We start from the raw sequence: 19,214 nt of genomic DNA, 5'->3' as shown, positions 1-19,214 counted from the left end.
TGTTGACATAAGCATAAACAAACATTACAGCCCACAGATAATTGAGGTTGATACCAAGCGAGCACTCAAAAAATTCAGGTACACTAATTCTGTATAAATAACCTTGAGGTATAATTAACATATTTTTTCCAGTTAGGAGACAAGGGCATAGCATTATGGTGTGCATGCACAGCAAATTACAGATGGTAACATCAAATAAGCAGTGTTGGGATTCAAATGGAACCCGATCCTCTAATAAAGAGATATACTGTATTTGGAGTCAGTTGGGAAAAATAAGACATACAGTAATGTATCATTGTACACCTGCCTATCTTTATATTAATAGTAATGCATCTCATTGTAACACTACTGGGTTGAAGTCATGCTGTGTGATATTACTAACAAATGTGCTAATGTGTTCTGATGAAATTCCTATAATTGCTTTATTATAAATTGGCTAACAATTTCAGTAAAATACTGGAGAGAGGAATTTGGTATGAACATGTTATCACATACATTAATGACAGCCCAGGGCGGACTTTTCCATGCCCGATGGCGTCAGGCATGTTTGGTGGCATGAGCAGACAATATGGTAAGAAGGCCAAAAATTGGTTTGCGATTGTCTGCTCAGCCTGTCGATGGCAGGCTGCGTTTCCCACTGTCAGATGTCCGGAATCTCATTATAATACACCTGCATATCATTATAATGCCAGCCCGCCAGAATCATCCCCGCGCACTGGATCGTCTGCCCACGTCGGCGAGAAAACAGGTGGTGCAGAACACGTCTTGACAAGTGTGACATGCAGAAGTCAGGACTTACCGCCAAGGCCTTGCTCACATCGCGGACATCCGAGGAGCAGAAGATGCTGGAGCCGACACCAATGGGAACCTGGTGGAATGTCCATGGCATGCCGGGTGGATTCTCACAGACATGGCTCCACCATGAAGCAGCTCATGGAAGTTGGAAGGTCACCGTTGAGAGTCTGCTCACAATGGGTGATGGTCGAGGGGGTGGAGAGAAAGTTCCAGCTGTATTTGGGTGAGGAAAATGTACCGGGGCTGTGGGAAAGGAAGGTTTAGGATCGACAGGGAGAGGAAGAGGTGTCGGGTGGTTGAGGTTAGGAGAGAGGAACAAAGCTGTCGGGGGCAGGTTGTGGGGGAGGGACTAGAGGGGGAGGAGGGGATAATGGGGTAGAAGACGCCAACTGGGGAGGTAGGTGTAAGGGGGGTGTAAGGTAGAAGGGCAGAAGTTCGGAGGGAGTAAGGAGTGCGGAGAAGGGAGGGAGTCCAGGGGCAGGGAGGAATCCAGGAGGAGGAAGGTGTACAAAGAGTTGGTGGGGGTGGGGGGATACAGGGGGAGGAAGGAGTCCAGGGGGAGGAAGAAATGCAGAGATGGGAGGAAGTAAGGGTGGAGGAAGGAATAAGTCTGGGGGCAAGGAGTTCTGGGGGGGGAAGGGGGTCCAAGAGGGGAAGGGGTTCTGGGGGGGAAGGAGTCAATGCATGTCCAGATGAAGGTGAAAGGGAGGGCTCTGATGAGTCCATGACTCTCAGTTTAATGAGGGTGGGTGTGGTGAGGGGAGAGAATGGTGAGAATGACTGAGACCAGAGAGAGGCGGTAGGGTGGAAGGGTGATGGTTCGATGGTATCAGTAGAAGCAATGGCAAGGGTGGTTTCTGGGGTCTTGGAGGCAGACACAGACACTGGGGATGGGAAAGAGGAGGTTGTGGAGGTTATTGTGGATGGGGGTGGAATTTTTGGGAAGGGAATGTGCACATTCGCCTGGATATCCCCGAAAGAAAAGGGTTGTGACTGGTAGGTCAGAGAGGGGAGGCGGAAGGCAATGCCAGGGGTGTCAACAGTGATGAAGGAAAGTAAATGGGTGACTGGGGGGAAGGGAAAGAGTGGGGAAGCAAAAGAAAACCTGTATTACCAACACACTGGCTAAATCGAAAGTGAAATGACAGTCGTGGTGGGTGAGATCAGGTGTTGCATGGGAGTGTGATCAGTGTGTGGGCGGAAATGTAGGTCAGTTCAGATGGTCAACTGAAAGTGAACTCCAGCAGGCAGCATTGAAAATGCTCAGGACACTGAGATGAGTGTGATAGGGGAAAGATCCGTGTGCTTGGGAGAGTGCTTATACGAGGCTCCGAAAGGCTCTGCCACACATGCACGTGCGCACACACACACACACACACACACACACACACTTTTCCCTCCAGAATCATTCGTGGTCCATGCAACCAACTGTGATCTGAATTTCTTAACTATTGAACGCCTTGGACTTCTAGTTGCTGCCCTGACATCTGCAACAGGGGCGGAGACAGCCCATGCAATGGTTGGCCTTGTTGCCTCTGGTGATTTCAGCGTGTGTCCTCTGGAGAGCTGAGGCCTTGGGGGCTCTGGCTTGCTTTGGCTTTCCACCTGTGGGCCAGCTGCTCCCCCTGCAGTGATAGAGGAAGAGGTTGAGAGGCTCATAGGCAAAGGGGACTTGGAAAGAGAGATTCCTGAGTGGATGACCCAGGGGTGTCCAGTTACTGCTCCTCCTCCCTGGGGCCCCAGCCTGATTCCTTGAGGGGAAGGAGCACCTAGAGGGATGTCGAGGTGCCTCGTTTCCCTCTCCTGTTGCCACTGCAGGAACCTATCCATGTCTCCCGCGATAGGGTGCAGATCTGCACATATCTCTGCGTTCAGCTAGACCAGGGTCTCCCTGGCGTCCGCCATGCTCCCCATGGAGACCGCTATACATGCACATATGGGCACCGCTTCATCAGAGAGCAGGCGGATGCACTCCTCCGACTCATGTGCCACTCTGCTTAGGGTTTCCAACAGCTCTGTTTGATATTCCCCTGCCTTCTGTTGATTCCCCAGGATGAATTGAAAGGCCTAATCCAGAGGTTCATCATCTGACTCGGACCTCACAGACTCCTCTTCCTCAGCAGCCCTCCAAGTGCCAGGGAGCTCGGCCGAACCTGCCTCTTCCTGCTGCGGACACGTGTTCGTGTGGTGACCACCAGATTGTGAACCTCAGCCTGCTCTAGATCTAGGTCCCATTGAGGTGCATGTCTCTGCACTGGTGGAGGGTGTGGGTATGCGCTGTGATGGGCCTTCCAGGCTGCTTATTTCCAGCCCTTCAATGGAGAAGTCCTCTTGGCTGGAAGTGAGGATATGGATGGAGCTGCAGGACTGGCTGGCTGAGGGTGTTGGTAACTTCACAGAGCTCCCTGTTGAACAAACGTAGAGATAATTAGTGCATGGCAGCAGAGTCAAAAATAGGAGAGAAAGCACTCATTTGTGTTGAGAGAGGGATGATGTGGTGCAGGATCCTTTTGAGGATGTTCGCCACCAACCTCATCAACACAGCCGGCATGGTTCACACCCTCACCAGTCAGCATGATGGCACACTCCTCAAAGTGAGTGAGGGGCCTAATGTGGGCCACTCCACCCCCTGGTCTGAGAGCTCTCCCTGCTGATGTGAGCAGGCTTCTCCTGTATGAAAACAGATGGAAAGAGTGTGAGCAGGACACGTGGTACTGCGTGGAATATTTGTGTGGTGCATGGAGACATTGACCAGATAAGGACATGAGTTCTAGTCAATATGAGCCTGAGGAAGATGTAAAGGTGTGTGTTAGAATTAGTGGTTTTGGCCCTTGAGGTGTGAGATCCCTGTGGATGTGTGATGGGTTTGTGAGTCTGTGAGTTGAGAGTGATGAGAAGAGTGAGTTGACCTGGCAGAACGGATGAGATCATTCATCCTCTTTGTGGCACTGGGTGGCTGGCCTCTTTTGCAGGCCATTGGCACTGACCATCGCTGCTACTGCCAGCCAAGCTGGATTGGTGATGTTCTGCCCATCCTGCAGCCAGAGCGGGGTTAGAGGACATCACGGCAGGCCTCCAGCGTTCAAAAGGTGCTTGAGGAACATGTCATTAAACTGAGGGGCTGCAGTCTTCTTGCCTTTCAGGGCCATGTCATCTTTGCAGCAGTCGTGGTCTGGAAGCACTGAGAGGCTGAACATTAAATATGGCGCCCAGCGTGATGAAGTGGTGAGCTGATGGCATGGTAGGCGAATGAGAGCCCACCCTTCATGGAAACAGTGTGTTTCCTGGGAATGTATAATTAGTGCAGCTGGTTTGGGATGATACGGCGTGAGAAGCTGTCATTGCTGCTGGCGGGTGGAATGTCATTTTTTTTCCCACCCGCTACCACACTGACAGCAAATCTGGGACAATTCCACCCCCAGTGTTGCACGGGGGTGTTGGAAGTGGTCGTGAGACAGTTGGGATCAACAGCAAACTGCCAGAGTTCACCATCATTTACCCTCTGAAACTGACCACAGCTTCAAAGAGTCAGTCTTGAGCAGATTTCCCTGGAAATTCAGCAGTTGTGGCCCTTCACTAAGGGTGAGAGTCTCGGACAGGCTGAGTCCCAAGAGCTGGCAATCACTGAAATCAGTGAGAATTTAAGCTTTCCCACTCCCATATCACTGTTGGAAACCCCAGAAAAAAGTTACTCACTGTTCACTCAGAAGTAGCAGGCTTTTTAACAGTGATTTTTATTTTTGAATCCTTGTTGAGGGCTGATTTCCCTTCCTGCACCTGCCTGGAATTGAGGTGAGTAAAATTAGGCCTGACGGGCTGGAATTTCAAACTTACCCTTCCATTCCCAACCCACACCATATTTTCCTAGTCAGGAAATGTGTTGAATCGCGACCCCACATGCACACCAAGCGATAACCATAGTAAAGGCCAAGGGGAAATTTGAATTTCATCCCCATGCTATTTTCAACCCCACCAGATAAGCCAGTTTGTGAACCTTGGGGGAATCCTGTTAAGGGGTAAGGAACCTTTTGACAGGTAAGTTTAAAAGCCTTGCCACTGTCTCCTTATATACCCCATGCCCCCTCTATTCTCCCTCAAGCCCCCATGCCCCCTTAAATTCCTCATGCCCTCTCCATACTGCCTCATATCCCCCATGCCTCCTCATATCCCTTCCATTACTCCCATGCCCCTTCCATGCCCCTCGTGCATCCTCCATACCCACTCTTCTGGTATACGCAACGTCATCTTTTATTGCAAGTAGAGATCCACAGACTCACAACTCTCTGAGAGAAAAAATTTCACCTCACCCCTAGTCTTAAATGGGTGACTCCTTATTTTTAAACAGTGACCCCTAGTTCTAGATTCTCCAAGAGAAAACATCCTCTCAACACCCCTCAAGACCCCTCAGGACTTTATATGTTTCAATCAAGCTGCCTCTTATTCTTCTAAACTTCAGCAGATCCAACCTAGCCTATCTAATCTTTCAATCTGGAAATGTGTGAGGTAAAGTATTTGGGCAGGACAAACAAATCAAGGGAATACTCACTAAACAGGAAGTTATTGAGAGGGTTGAGGAATTGAGAGGCCTTGGAGTGCATGTCCACAGGTCCTTGAAGGTGGCAGGACAGGTGGACAAGGTGATCAAGAAAGCACATGGAATGCTTTCCTTTATTGGGTGAGGTATTGAATACAAAATGAGGGATGTGATGATGGAACTCTATAAAACGCTGGTTAGGCCAAGCTGGAATTTTGCGTACAGTTCTGGTCACCACATTAAAGGAAGGACATAATTGATCTGGAGAGATTACAGAGGAGATTTACAAGAATGTTGCCAGGGCTTGAAAATTGCAGCTATGAGGAAAGATTAGATAGGCTAGGGTTGTTTTCCTTAGAACAGAGGAGGCTAAGGGGTGACCTAATTGTGGTGTACAAAATCATGAGGGGCCTAGACAGGAAAGATCTGTTTCTCTTAGCTGAAGGGTCAATTACCAGGGGGCATAAATTTAAGGTGATTGTTAGAAGGATTAGAGGGGACATGAGGAAAAATGTTTTCACCCAGAGGGTGGTGGGCACTTGGAATTCACAGCTTAAGTTGGTGGTTGAGGCTGAAATGCTCAACTCATTTAAAAGGTACTTGGATCTGCATCTGAAGTGCTGTAACCTGCAAGGCTACGGACCAGGTGCTGGAAAGTGGGATTAAAATGGTCAGCTAGTTTCTTTTTTCTCTTTTCAGCGGGGCCGACACAGTGGGCTGAATGGCCCCTTTCTGCACCGTAACTTTTCTATAGTTCTATGGTTCTTTCCTCATAAGACAACCACCCCATTCCAGGTATTAGCCTAGTAAACCTTCTCTGAACTGCTCCAATGCATTTACATTCTTCCTTACATCCGGATACCAATACTGTATAGTGCTCCAGATGTGGTGGAGGCTTGTATAATTGAAACATAATCTCCTGACTTTTGTATTCAATCCCCTTCACAATAAATGATAATATTCTGTTAGTTTTCTTAATTACTTGCTGTATCTGCATACTAACCTTTGGTGATTCATACATTAGGACACCCAAATCCCTCTATATCTCAGAACTCGGCAATCTGTCACCATTTAGATAATTTGCTTTTTTATTCTTCCTGCCAAAATGGACAATTTCAAATTTCCCCACATTATACTCCCATTTGCCAGATATTTGCCCACTCACTTTATCTATCTATATCCCTTTGTAACCTCCTTCTGTCAGCTTCACAACTTACTTTTCTACATATCTTTGTGTCATCAGCAAATTTGGCAGCCATACCTTTGGTCCCTTCACCCAAGTCATTTATATAAATTGTAAAAAGTTGAGGCCCAACACTGATCCCTGTAGCACGCCACTCATTACAGCTTGCCAACCAGAAAATAACCCATTTATGCCTACTCTGAATTTCCTGCTCCTGTTAGATAGTCAATCTTCTATCCATGCCAATATGTTAGCCCCTACACCATGAGCTTTTATTTTCCACAATAACCTTTGCTGTGACATCTTATCAAATGTCTTCTGTAAATCTAAGTACAGTACATCCTCCAGTTCCCCTTTATCCACAGCACACGTTACTTCAAAAAGCTCCAATAAATTGATTAAACATGTTTTCCCTTTTACAAAACCATGTTGACTTGGCCTGATTACCTTGATTTTTTTCAAGTGCCCTAATAATAGCTTCTAACATTTCCCTAAGACAAATGTTAAGCTAACTGGCTTGTAGTTTCCTGCTATCTGCTTCTCTCCCTTTTTGAGTAAAGGAATTACATTTGCTATTTTCCAATCTAATGGAATCTTCCCCAAATCTAGGGAATTTTGGAAAATTAAAACCAACACATCAACTATCTCAGTAGTCACTTCTTTTAAGGCCCTAGGATGAAGTACATCAGCGCCCCAGGACTTGTCAGCCTGCTGCTCCAGCAGTTTGCTCAGTACCCCTTCCCTGGTGATTGTAATTTTTTTCAGTTCGTCCCTTCTTTCCATTTCCTGCTTTACAGCTATTTCTGGGATGTTACCTGTATCCTCTATAGTGAAGAACTGTAGTAAAATACCTGTTCCATTCATCTGCCATCTCCTTATTTTCCCTTATTAATTCCCCAAGACTCACTTGTATTCTCACTTTGTTAATTCTTTTCTTTTTTAAATATCTATAGAAGCTCTTACTATCTGTTTCTATTTTTCTAGCTAGCTTTCTTTTGTAATCTGATTTTTTTCCCTCCTTATCAATCTTTTAGTCATTTCTTGCAGTTTTTAAAAAATATTCTGTCCTAAGTTCTAACCTTCCACCCATCCTTGCACAATTGTATGCTTTCACTTTAAGCTTGATACCATCTTTAACTTTTTCGTTAACCACGGCTGGTGGGTCCTCCCCTTGGAATTTTGCTTTCTATTGGAATTAATCCATTCTGTGTATTCTGAAATATCTCATTAAATATCTGCCATTGCATCTCTGTTGACCTATCACTTTGGGAAGAATTTTACACTGGCAGGATTTTATGGTCCCGCCAAGGTCAATGGACTTTTGAACAGTGAGCTGCATTTTATGCCCCTGCCTCCACCTTAACGGGCTATAACGTTCTGTCCTTAACCTAATTTTCCAGTTCACTTTAGCGAGCTCTGCTTCATGACCTCATAATTACCCTTATTAAAGTTTAAACAACTAGTCTTGGGCCCACTCTTCTCTCCCTCAAGCTGAATGTAAAATCATATTATGATCCCTAGGATGCTACCTAGGAGCACCTTCACTATGAGGTCATCAATTAATCCTATCTCATTGCACAAAACCAGGTCTAGTATAGCCTGCTCATTCTGGTTACAGAATGTGTCGTTCTAAAAGACTATCCCCAAAACATTCTATGAACTCCTCATCTAGGCTGCCTTTGCCCATCTGTTTTTTGCAGTCTAAAAGTAGATTAAAATTCCCCATGATAATTGCCATATCTTTCTGACAAGCTCCCACTCCCCATCTAGGCTATGTTTGCCCATCTGTTTTTTCTAGTCTATATGTAGGTTAAAACCCTCCATGATTACCTTTCTGACAAGCTCCCATTATATTTTCCTTTATACTCTGTCCTATCTTGTAGTTACTGTTAGAGGGCCTGTGTACCACTCCCACAAATGATTTCTTGTCTTTATCATTTCTCATTTCTAAGAAAGCCAAAGGGCTTCTACATCCTGATTTCATGAACTTAGGTCATCCCTCTCTCTTGTGCTAATATCATCATTAATTAATAGAACCACCCTTTCACCTTTTCCTAGCTTCCTGTCCTTCCTAAATGTCATGTACCTTCAATATTCGGGTCCCAACCTACGTCATCCTGCAACCATGTCTCTATAATGGCTATGTAATTTTTGGGGTTCGGGGCCACAAATACCCAAATAGGCAGTCATTAGTAATTTTAAGATGGTTGCAGTAATTATGGTTTTATTTCGTATGTAATGTACCTTTAAGAATAATACATGATCTGTAGTAACCAACAGGAGAGTAGCTGGGGGTACCTCAGCAGTCAGTGTAGGGATAGAGTTGGAGTTGAAAGCATATATATATATAGTTGCTGCTGAGTATACTGTAAATAAGCTTAAAGTTTCCACCCAAGAAGTGTCTGCAGATCAACTCTATCATTAATTATACAACACGGCCATCCTACAATGGTTTATTAAGCTTATGAAAAAACAATTTAGATATGATACATTAACTAATTAGCCAGAAACAAACAACCTGTTACAGTTGGGAGCAGTTTACTGTTCCCAGAGGGCGGGCAAATGGTTGGGACAGAGTGTGTTGATGTTGTCATCCTCCTCCTCCTCGTCCATTCTGAGGAAGGCAGCTACCAACGAGTGATGCAACCTCACCAGCACCTCTGCAGTACTTGACAAGGACATCCCCTATACACTCTTTTTGGGGGCTGGTAGCCTAGTTAGTGTCAATCACCTATTCAAGCTATTCTGACCAATGGACACAGGACAGGCACTCAAATGTCAGGGTGGTTACCACCCACCTTGTGTGTCACCCGGCTCGAGGTCAGCTTTTTAGTTTACATCATATTGAGAGCCATATTCTGAACCTTTCTAAACACTTGAATAGATAAGGGACACACAAGACGCCATCATCACAGCTTGGGAATGGCATGAACTAAGACTATTAATAGTTCCCCCCTTTGAGAAGGAAATATCCTTATTGACTTCTCACAACTAATTTTTAGCTAACATAGTTATTTTTAAAATACAAGCTGATTACATATCTTGATTACATATTGCAGATAACTAAAGCTACTAGAATTATCTGATTACTTGGCTTGGCCCTCCCCACCTGCAGATCTTTCATTTCCTCCCTTTGAGAGGGAAATATCCTTAGGGCAGGATTTTCCAGGCCTACCTGCTAAAGGGATCGTCCGGTCCCACTGAGAGTCAATGGACTTTTGGCTGGCCCGCTGCAGCAGGTCCCTCCAATGGCAAGGCTGGAAAGTCCCGGCCTTATTCTTTTGCAGGAGTGTGGCTAATTTCTGGGCTTTTAACATGTAAATACATATAATTAAAACAATAAACTATGCTTGGATTTAAAAGATTCTCCAGCTCTCCCTTCACCTGTATCCATCTTGTGGCAAATTCTTACTAAGTATTTTTTCTCCCAAGCCTTCATCCATCCCAGTCCAAAATTCCTTTTGCATTTACTTTAATTTGATTCTATGATGTTCGTGGTCAGAGGGAGTAAAATTAATTGTCTGAAAGGCTGTTTCTCTATGGAGTATGTCAGTGCCTCGATCATTTAAAAATGTTTTCTTCCTCTTCAGACCATATTAACCATGTCATGTCATGTTGTTTGTCAAGTAGCTGAGCAAGTTTGGAACCCGTTCTTCAGTGCAGTTGCACCATGTGTACTCTTGCATGTCAGTTACTTCACAAGTTACAAATCATTTCTGCACACTCACTCAGTGTCCCAATTTCTCCTTCAATCCCCTTTTGGAAATTTCACGTTCGTAAGTCAGCTTCGCACATTTCCCTATCTGTTGAATGTGGCCTCTAGTGATTCTCTTTTTACCAAATTTTCTATTCAGGCAGTATGCTTGGCGGTAACCTCTCTGCCCTCTCCCACAAACCCTTGTTTTGCATTTGTGGAAGATTTATCAGGGCTATAGGGATTGTGCTGTGTATTTTACCAATCAACTTCATCTGGGATTTCACTGTCTTTAAAAGGATACACCATTCGATAGTTCTTCGTGACTTTCTGGTAATCTTTTCAAAAGATCAAAGAGGGTCTCCTGTCTCAAGATCTTTGCTTATCTCCCCCTGTATGGTCCCAATATCTCAGGTGATGGTCAGATTATCAAATTCAGTTCACTTAAAAAGTTCATAGGCAAAGACACAAATATCGCCCAGAGAAAGCTGTCACCATATTCATCTCATCCACACCTTCCTTTTGCTAGAATGTCACCAGTACCAAATTTATATATCCCATTGAACTACACCCAAGGTGAGTTATTCCAATTCCAACTTGGTGTTGTGTCCTTTTTCCCCAACTCTATCTCTAATTCTAAGTGGGGCATCTCATTAATTACCATTGTAGCTCTTTCAGGAGTTCTGGAGAAACTTTTCAATATCTTTAAAACAGAAATTAAACACTCCCACTCGATTCCAGGCATTAATTTTTCAATTTTGCTTGTTTGTTCTTTCCTTTAAACATGTTATTTTCCCAAAAGTAACCCACTAGTTCAGGCTTGTCCAAGGGCTGGCCCGTGAGGCAAGTGTGGCAGGACCCCAATACAGGGCTGGGGAGGAGGGGGTGGGGTGGGAGTGAGGGCTCTTCACGGGCTGACAGACAGGCATTAGATCTGGGATGCACTACAGTGTTACATTGAATACATGGACAGGCATTGACTTTTTGTGGCAGGCAAAAACAAGGGCAGATGTCTCACTGAATCAGTGCTCAATCAGACTGTGAAGGTAAGGTGATAAATTAGGCTTCTCATCTGCAGCTTGTTCACAATGATGCAGATGTGTGTTGTCTGGAGTAACAGTGAGATAAATTTCCATTTCTCTCAGCCTGCTTCCTTTTCTTCCCAAAATACGCATTGGTGTTCAATTTATTTCTTCCAAAAACATTTTATTTATTAATTATTTTTGATTCTGAGAAACCACCTAAACCATCTTTTCATTAGCTTTTTTGTTTTGGAAAAGTTAGTATTTGTTTATCCCCTTAAACATCAGGTAAATTTCCCTTTGAATGCTTGAAATAGCAACTCATGTCAAGTTATTTATCAATTCCATTTCAGAAGCAAGATTGGGGGTTTTAAATGGTGGCTTTGCATCAGGGACAAAAGTATTTGCCATCCGTTTAGAGGTGATTGTACTGTGGATCCCGCTTCTGCCACCAATTGTGAGATTTCCGGGTGCGGGGCCACAGATACCTAAATAGGCAGTCAACTAATCGTAAGCGATTTTAAGATGGTTTATTAAGAAATGAAAGTTTAGACATGATACATTAACTAATTAGACAGAAAAAAGCATATGACCCATTATAGTTGAGAGCAGTTTACTGATCCCAGAGGGTGGCCAAACGGTTGGCACTGAGTGTGTTAATCCCATCTTCCTCCTCCTCCTTATCCATTCCAAAGAAGGCAACTACCAATGAGTACTGCAACCTCACCAGAATCTCCTCAGTACCTCACAATGACTTCCTGATATATACCCTTTTTGAGGGGCTGGTAGCTTACCTGGTGTCAATCACCTATTCAAACTATTCTGACCAATGGACAAGGACAAGTACTCAAATGTTAGGGTGGTTACCATCCCCGCCTTGTGCGTCATCCTGCTTGAAGCCAGATTTTTCATTTATATCATGTTGAGGGTCATATTCTGGTCCTTTCTAAACATTTACATAGGTAAGGGGGCACACAAGATGCCATCCTAACAGCATAGGAATGTCAGTATGGCAGCCTGAACTAATACTGTATAGAGGTCAAAGTGTTTAGAAATCCTTTTTCCAGAGACAAAATCAATGCTGTTTAGAAAATCCCATAAAGGTTCTATATTATGCAGAAAATACCTGTTTTTTTCAAAGCTACAATTTCTTATAGCTATCAGATCATACTTATTTATTTCTATTTGTGCTATCAGTTCATCTGTTTTGTTACGAATGCTATGTGCATACAGATATGGAGCCTATAGTTTTGTCCTTTTATTATTTTTGTAACCTCTAGCCTTATCTGCTGATTTACTCTTAGATTTGTACTTTCTATCCCTTCCTGTCATGTGCTGTTTATCATTTCCCAAGTTAGTACTTTTCTCTCTTGCCTTGTCTCTACTCTTTGATTTACCACATCTTCCCAAATTTTATCTCTTGTTCCCACTATTTAGTTTAAACCCTCTCTATTTCCCTAGTTATGTGGCTTGCTAGAATACCAGCCCCAGCATGGTTCAGATGCAGACCATCCCAATGGTACAGCCCCCACTTTCCCCAGTATGGTGCCAGTCCACCACGAACTGGAACCCACTTCTCCCACACCAGTCTTTGAGCCATGCATTCATTTCTCTAATCCTATTTGCTCTATGCCAATTTGCATGTGGCTCAGGTAATAATCCAGAGGTTATTCCCTTTGAGGTTCTGCTTCTTAATTTGGTGCCTCACTGCCCATACTGACAATGCAGAGCCTCCTTCCACATCCTGCCTATGTTGTTGGGACCTACATGGATCATGGCCACTGGATCCTCCATCTCCCACTGCAAGTTCTTCTCCAACTCTGAGTAGATGTCTCGAACCCTGGCAAAGGGCAGTCAATACAGCCTTCTGAACTCTCACTCTTTGCTGCAGAGAACAATGTCAATCCTCCTCATTATACCCATCCCCTACTACCACTACACTCCTTTTAGCTCCCCCCCACACTTGAATGGCTTCCTGTACCACAGTACCATAATCAGTTAGCTCATCCACCCTGCAGCCCCAACTCTCAGCCAAAGAATCTAAAAGAACCTCAAACCTGTTGGATAATTTAGAGGCTGAGGCTCCCCCACTCCTGACCTCTGGGTCCCCTTACCTGCCTCAGTTGCAGTCACGCCCTTCTGTCCCTGACCACTTTCCAAATCAGAAGACCCGATTCTAAGGGGTGTGATTGCCTTCTGCTACAAAGCATCCAGGTAACTTTCCCCCTCCCTGATGTGCCACAGTGTCTGTGGCTCAACCTCTTGCTCAATGACTCTGAGACGAAGCCCCTTGAGCCACAAACACTTACTGCAAGCACATCTGCTCTGGACCACAATGACAAGAAGGAGCTCCCACATGCTGCAGCCAAGACACATCACCAGTCCTGCCATCCTTAATGTGTTTTAATTATATACTTAATTATTTTCCTTTTATGTATTTTATTAACCTTACCACAGGTTCCTGCACTAATTTAAAATTTAGGAATAGACTAGGCCTTAACCACTTACCAGATACTCACCAAAAAGTTAGCTTTTTCCCACAGTAGAGTAAGAACCAATTCCTACTGGGTGAAAAAGTTAGAAATTGCAAAGGAGCACCTCTTTCCCCTCCTCACCGAACTCCCTCAACTCACCAAACTCCCAACACTCCATTGAGGTTGCATTTCAGCGGCTCCCTATTATTCAGCCCTATTCAGTCGGTTGGTCACAAATAAGGATGTAGTTTCTTTTTAACAAGAATGTGTATTTTCCGAATCAGAATGTATTTAACTATTTAAGCTGTAAACAATAAGGAGCCAATCAAACAAGGTTTTATTGAGTCAAAGAAAGAGAAAATTTATTAACCACTAAACTCGAGGGAAAAATAATAAAAACACAATGTCACATGCACATAGGTATCATAAATAAGTTAGGGTCTAATGATAAAGAACTTAAAAATATATATGTTTAAGTTGATTGTCCTTGAGGTGTAGATTTTTAAACATTGCGGCCAATTTAGGTTAGCTGCCTTCATGGATACGGTCAGATACAAAAGATGTCACAATTATTACGAGATCTCGGTTCACTGCTAGACTTCTAGTAAAGTTGGCTTCGGAACTGGATGATACATTTGTTCCAAAAGAGAGAGAGAGAGAGCTTTCAGGGTACCCCTTCTGCTGAAGTCTTTCTCGCAATCTCTCCATAGTGGCTGCAGCCTGGCCTGTTACATTTCACCCATTGTGTATTCCCAAGTGGTTTTGGTGGGGGTCTCTATGTGGCAGCCATTGTTTCAATATCCAGTACTTCGCATTTTAATGCCTCTTCCTTAGACTATGACCAGTTTCGATGGGTCTTGGGTTATAGGATATGTCTCCCTCTTCGCACTCCCATGAGGGTGTCTTGTTTGTTTTTCACCTTCACCTTGGAAAGTGGCCTTGTATTTTTAAATGGTTTGTTCTGTCTCATTTCAATTCACAAAATTTCCAGTCAGTTGAAAGTTTGAAAATAAAATTCTAAAAATTAAAGAGGCATAGCCTAGTAACAATTGTGGAATTGAGTATTTCATTACCATCAGTTTCCGACTCTTCTTGGCCTTCAGTCTGCTGCATGTATGCCTGAACAGGCAGCAGTTCTTGGGTACTTGAAAGCATGACAGGACAAAGATAGGGCTGCAGGGTGGGAAGTGGGGGAAAGCAACAGGTACATGCTTACACCATCTGCACCTTGTATATCACAAGATTAAGTAGGAACATATTGTCACACTGCAATAGTCGTGGGCGATATTAATCTTCATACAAATTGCACAAATCAAATTGGCAAAGGTAGCCTTGAGGATGAGTTCATATAATGCATTCAGGGCAGGTTCTTGGAACAAAATATTCTGGAACCAGCCATGGAATAGGCTATTTTACACTTGATAATGTGCGATGAGACAGGATTAATAATGATCTCATAGTAAAGGATCCTTTAAGGAAGTATGATCATAACGTGATAGAATTTCACACTTAGTTTAAGGGTGAGAAAGATGGGTCTGAAACTAGTGGCTTGAACTTAAATAAAGGCAACTACAAAGATATGAAGACAGAGTTGGCAACAATGGACTGGGAAAATAGGTTAAGAGGTAAATTGGTAGATAAGCAGTGGCAGACATTTATGGGGATACTTCATGCAACATACTACAACAGGAAAAGTGGCTTAAACTTGGCTAACGAAAGAAATTAAGGATAATATTAGATCCAAAGAAGAGTCATATAAAGTTGCTAGAAAAAGTATCAAGCCTGAGGGTTGGGAGCAGTTTAGAATTGAGAAAAGGAGGACTAATAGATTGATTAAGAGGGGGAAAATAGGGTATGTGAGTAAACTTGCAAAGAACATAAAAGCAGACTGTAAAGATTTAAAGGTAAGTAAAAAGAAAAAGATTAGTGAGGTCAAATGTAGGCCCCTTACAGTCTGAAACAGGAGAATTTATAATAGAGAGCAAGGAAATAGCAGTGCAATTAAACAACTTCTTTAGTTCTGTCTTCACAGAGGAAGACACAAATAATTTCCCAAAAATGCTAGGGAACCAAGTGTCTAGTGAGTAGGAGAAATTGAACGAAGTTAGCATTACTAAAATAATAGCGCTGGAGAAATTAAAGTGACTGAAATCCAATATATCTCCAGGGCCTGATAACCTACACCCCAGGGTACTAAAGGAGGTGGCCATGGAAATAATGGATGTATTGGTTGTCATCTTCCAAAATTCTATAGATTCTGGAACAGCCCCAGCAGATTGGAGGGTGGCAAATGTAATCCCACTATTTAAAAAAGGTGAGAGGGAGATAACAGTGGATTACAGACCAGTTAGCCTAACATCGGTAAGAAGGGAAATACTAGAGTATTATAAAGGATGTGATAACAGGACACTTAGAAAATATTAACGGGATTAGACAAAGTAAACATGAATTTATGGAAGGGTAGTCATGTTTGACAAACCTACTGGAGTTTTTTGAGGACATAACTAGCAGAATAGATAAGGGAGGGCCAATGGATGTGGTACATTTGGATTTTCAAAAAACTTTTGATGAAGTCCCACATAAGAGGTTAGTGTGCAAAATTAAAGCACATGGGATTGGGGTAATATGTTGGCATGGATTGAGAATTGGTTAACAGACAGGAAACAGAGTAGGAATAAATGGATTTTTTTGGAGTGGCAGGCGGTGACTAGTGGGGTGCCACAGGGATCAGTACTTGGGCCCCAGCTATTCACAATATATATCAATGATTTGGATGAGGGAACCAAATGTAATATTTCCAAGTTTGCTGATGACATAAAACTAGGTGGGAATGTGAGTGGTGAGGAGGATGTTAAAAGGCTTCAAGGTGATTAAAACAAATCGAGTGAGTGGGAAAATACATGGCAGATGCAGGATAACATGGATAAGTGTGAAGTTATCTACTTCAGCAGGAGAAACAGAATAGCAGAGTATTATTTAAATGGTGGTAGATTGGGAAATGTTGATGTATAAAGGGACCTGGATGTCCTTGTACACCAGTCAATGAAATGAAGCATGTAGGTGCAGCAAGCATTTAGGAAGACAAATGGTATGTTGGCCTTCATTACAAGAGGATTTCAGTACAGGAGCAAGGATGTCTTACTGCAGGTGTACAGGGCCTTGGTGAAACCACACCTGGAGTATTGTGTACAGTTTTTGTCTCCTTACCTAAGAAATCATATGTTTGCCATAGAGGGAGTGCAGCACAGGTTCACCAGACTGATTCCTGGGATGGCAGGATTGTTGTATGAGAGATTGGGTCGATTAGGCCTGTATTCATTGGAATTTAGAAGAATGAGAAGGGATCTTATTGAAACGTATACAATTCTGACAGGGCGAGAGAGACTGGATGAAGGCATGATGTTTCCTCTGGCTGGGGCAGCTAGAAAAAGGGGTCACATTCTCAAGATATGTGGTAGGCCATTTAGGACTGAGATTAGGAGAAATTTCTTCACTCAGAGGTTGGTGAACCCTTGGAATTCTCTAGCACAGAAGGCCATAGAGGCCAAGTCATTGAATATGTTTAAGAAGGAAATAGATTACTAGACTCAAAGTGTCAAGGGCATGGGGAGAGACGGGGAATATGGAGTTGAGGTAGAGGATCAGCTGTGATCATTTGGACGATCCACAAAGTCACAGACCATGTTGCAGAATTGCAACCCATCAATTGGAAGTTTATGTGGGTCCTTTCTAAAGGGGAAATTCAAATTTCCGGTCTCGCTGCCTCTGTTTTGTTGATTCCTACATCCATAAACAACGTTTTTGGAACACGAGTATGAGGAAGAATTTCTTCTGTCAGAGGGTTGTTAGTCTTTGGAATTATCTTCACCAGACAACCTTGGAGGCTGGGTCATTGAATATGTTCAAGGCTGAGTTAAACCGATTTTTAATTTACAAGGGAGTCAAAGGTTATGGGGGCAGGTGGGAAAGTGCAGATAAGGTCACAATCAGATCAGCTATGATCTTACTGAATGGCAGAGTAGGCTCGAGGGGCCAAGTGGCCTACTCCTGCACCTACTTCTTATGTTCTTATCTTCTCTGGTCCAACCCCCACTGCTGGCCATGACCTCAGCAGCAACTGCTCCAATTATGATGATCGCAGTCTTCTCCATGAGATTGAGGACATGCAGCCAGGTCTGTCTCCTGTTGGTTAGCTGCTGCTGCCTTCAGTTGTGTGCAATCTTTTCCTGAAAGAGATGGAGGTGTGCCAGTGAGTTTGGTGCAATGTACTCAGATGATGTGACTGTCATGGTTAAAAAGCTAACTGTGTGTGCAATGTAATAGATGTGGGTGTGAGGCTTGCAATAGTGTTATTTGTGTCAGGGTGAGGTTAAGCTGTGAATGTGAGATAGCGATCATGGTTGATAATATTGATAGGTTACCAAAGATGATGTGGTGAATGGAGCAGTGTCTGAGGTTAGTGGTTCAGTTGTAAGGATACAACAGCTGTAAGGATATAACGTGAAGATGCTTCACTGACCTTGACCACTTGTGTGAGGTCATTAAGCTTCTTGCAGCTCTGCATTCAGATTCTCAGGATGACAATGTTCACAGTTATCTCAATGGGTATGTGCTCCCATTCCCTTCTAAACACTTGTTTAGAGGGCCTTCTGGCCACCTGTGGATAACTGGACCTCTTTCATCCTGTCCACCTCCTGCAGCACGGCCTCGAATGCTGCATCAGAAAATCTGGGAGCCTGCTCTCTGCCATGCTGCACCATCTTCACTTTTCTGTAGATCAGGCACTTGTCTGCATTGGCTTCCAGCATGTGTTGCAGCTGGTATGCACCTCCCTTTTAAGAGATTCAGGCTGGATTTAAATAATACAGGCTGGCTTGAAATGGTGTTAGCCGCATGCAAAATTGGGTCTGCTGCTGAGGTGTGCAGTCACTCAACAGCAAGTTCAACACTGGGCTTCATGTTACCACCATTTAAGTTAGCAGGCAGCATGAAGTGTGCCTACATCACTTTGAACAGACATTGGCTAATCTTGCATCACAATGTCGGTGCACGTTTTTGGTGGTTAATGAATTTTTAATCCTTGATCTTTCTCCATTTCTGTTTAGCATGTGCTTTTGAAAGTGAAAGTGTAATGCACTGATTAATACTGTAGTCTTTGTCTCTAATCCCACCAGCATGTAAACCACCTGCAAATGTAAGTGATGAGAAGCAGAAATTATTCATTTTAGTTTGACATTAGTTTCTGATGTCTGTCATTCTTAACAATGATCACTGGTGTTTATATATTGATGTGTTTCAGTGTGTATCACTTCTGATGATCAAAAAGGTCACTCCTAATATTTACATAGCGTTGACAGCTCTGCACATATTTGTATTTTGCAAACCATTCTATTCTCTCTACCCCTCTCCCTGTTTTCTCCTTGCAGTAAATAGAAGTAGAAGGGTTGCTCATTCATATATTCGCTGTGCTGGGGAAAACTCACCTGACTTTTTAATAGAAAAGTAAAATACT

General features: G+C 43.5%; 1 protein-coding gene across 2 annotated transcripts in view; it reads left to right on the top strand.

Annotated features, from left to right (window-relative positions):
* Positions 1 to 19,214, top strand: part of sntg1 (syntrophin, gamma 1) — a 637,587-nt gene that overhangs the window by 496,275 nt on the left and 122,098 nt on the right. The gene's annotated exons all lie outside the window — the stretch shown is intronic.

The sequence above is a fragment of the Cetorhinus maximus genome, chromosome 4 (assembly GCF_964194155.1).
Source record: "Cetorhinus maximus chromosome 4, sCetMax3.hap1.1, whole genome shotgun sequence".
Classification (NCBI taxonomy): domain Eukaryota; kingdom Metazoa; phylum Chordata; class Chondrichthyes; order Lamniformes; family Cetorhinidae; genus Cetorhinus; species Cetorhinus maximus.
The sequence above is the reverse complement of the archived record's forward strand: the minus strand, read 5'-3'. Positions and strand labels throughout refer to the sequence as shown.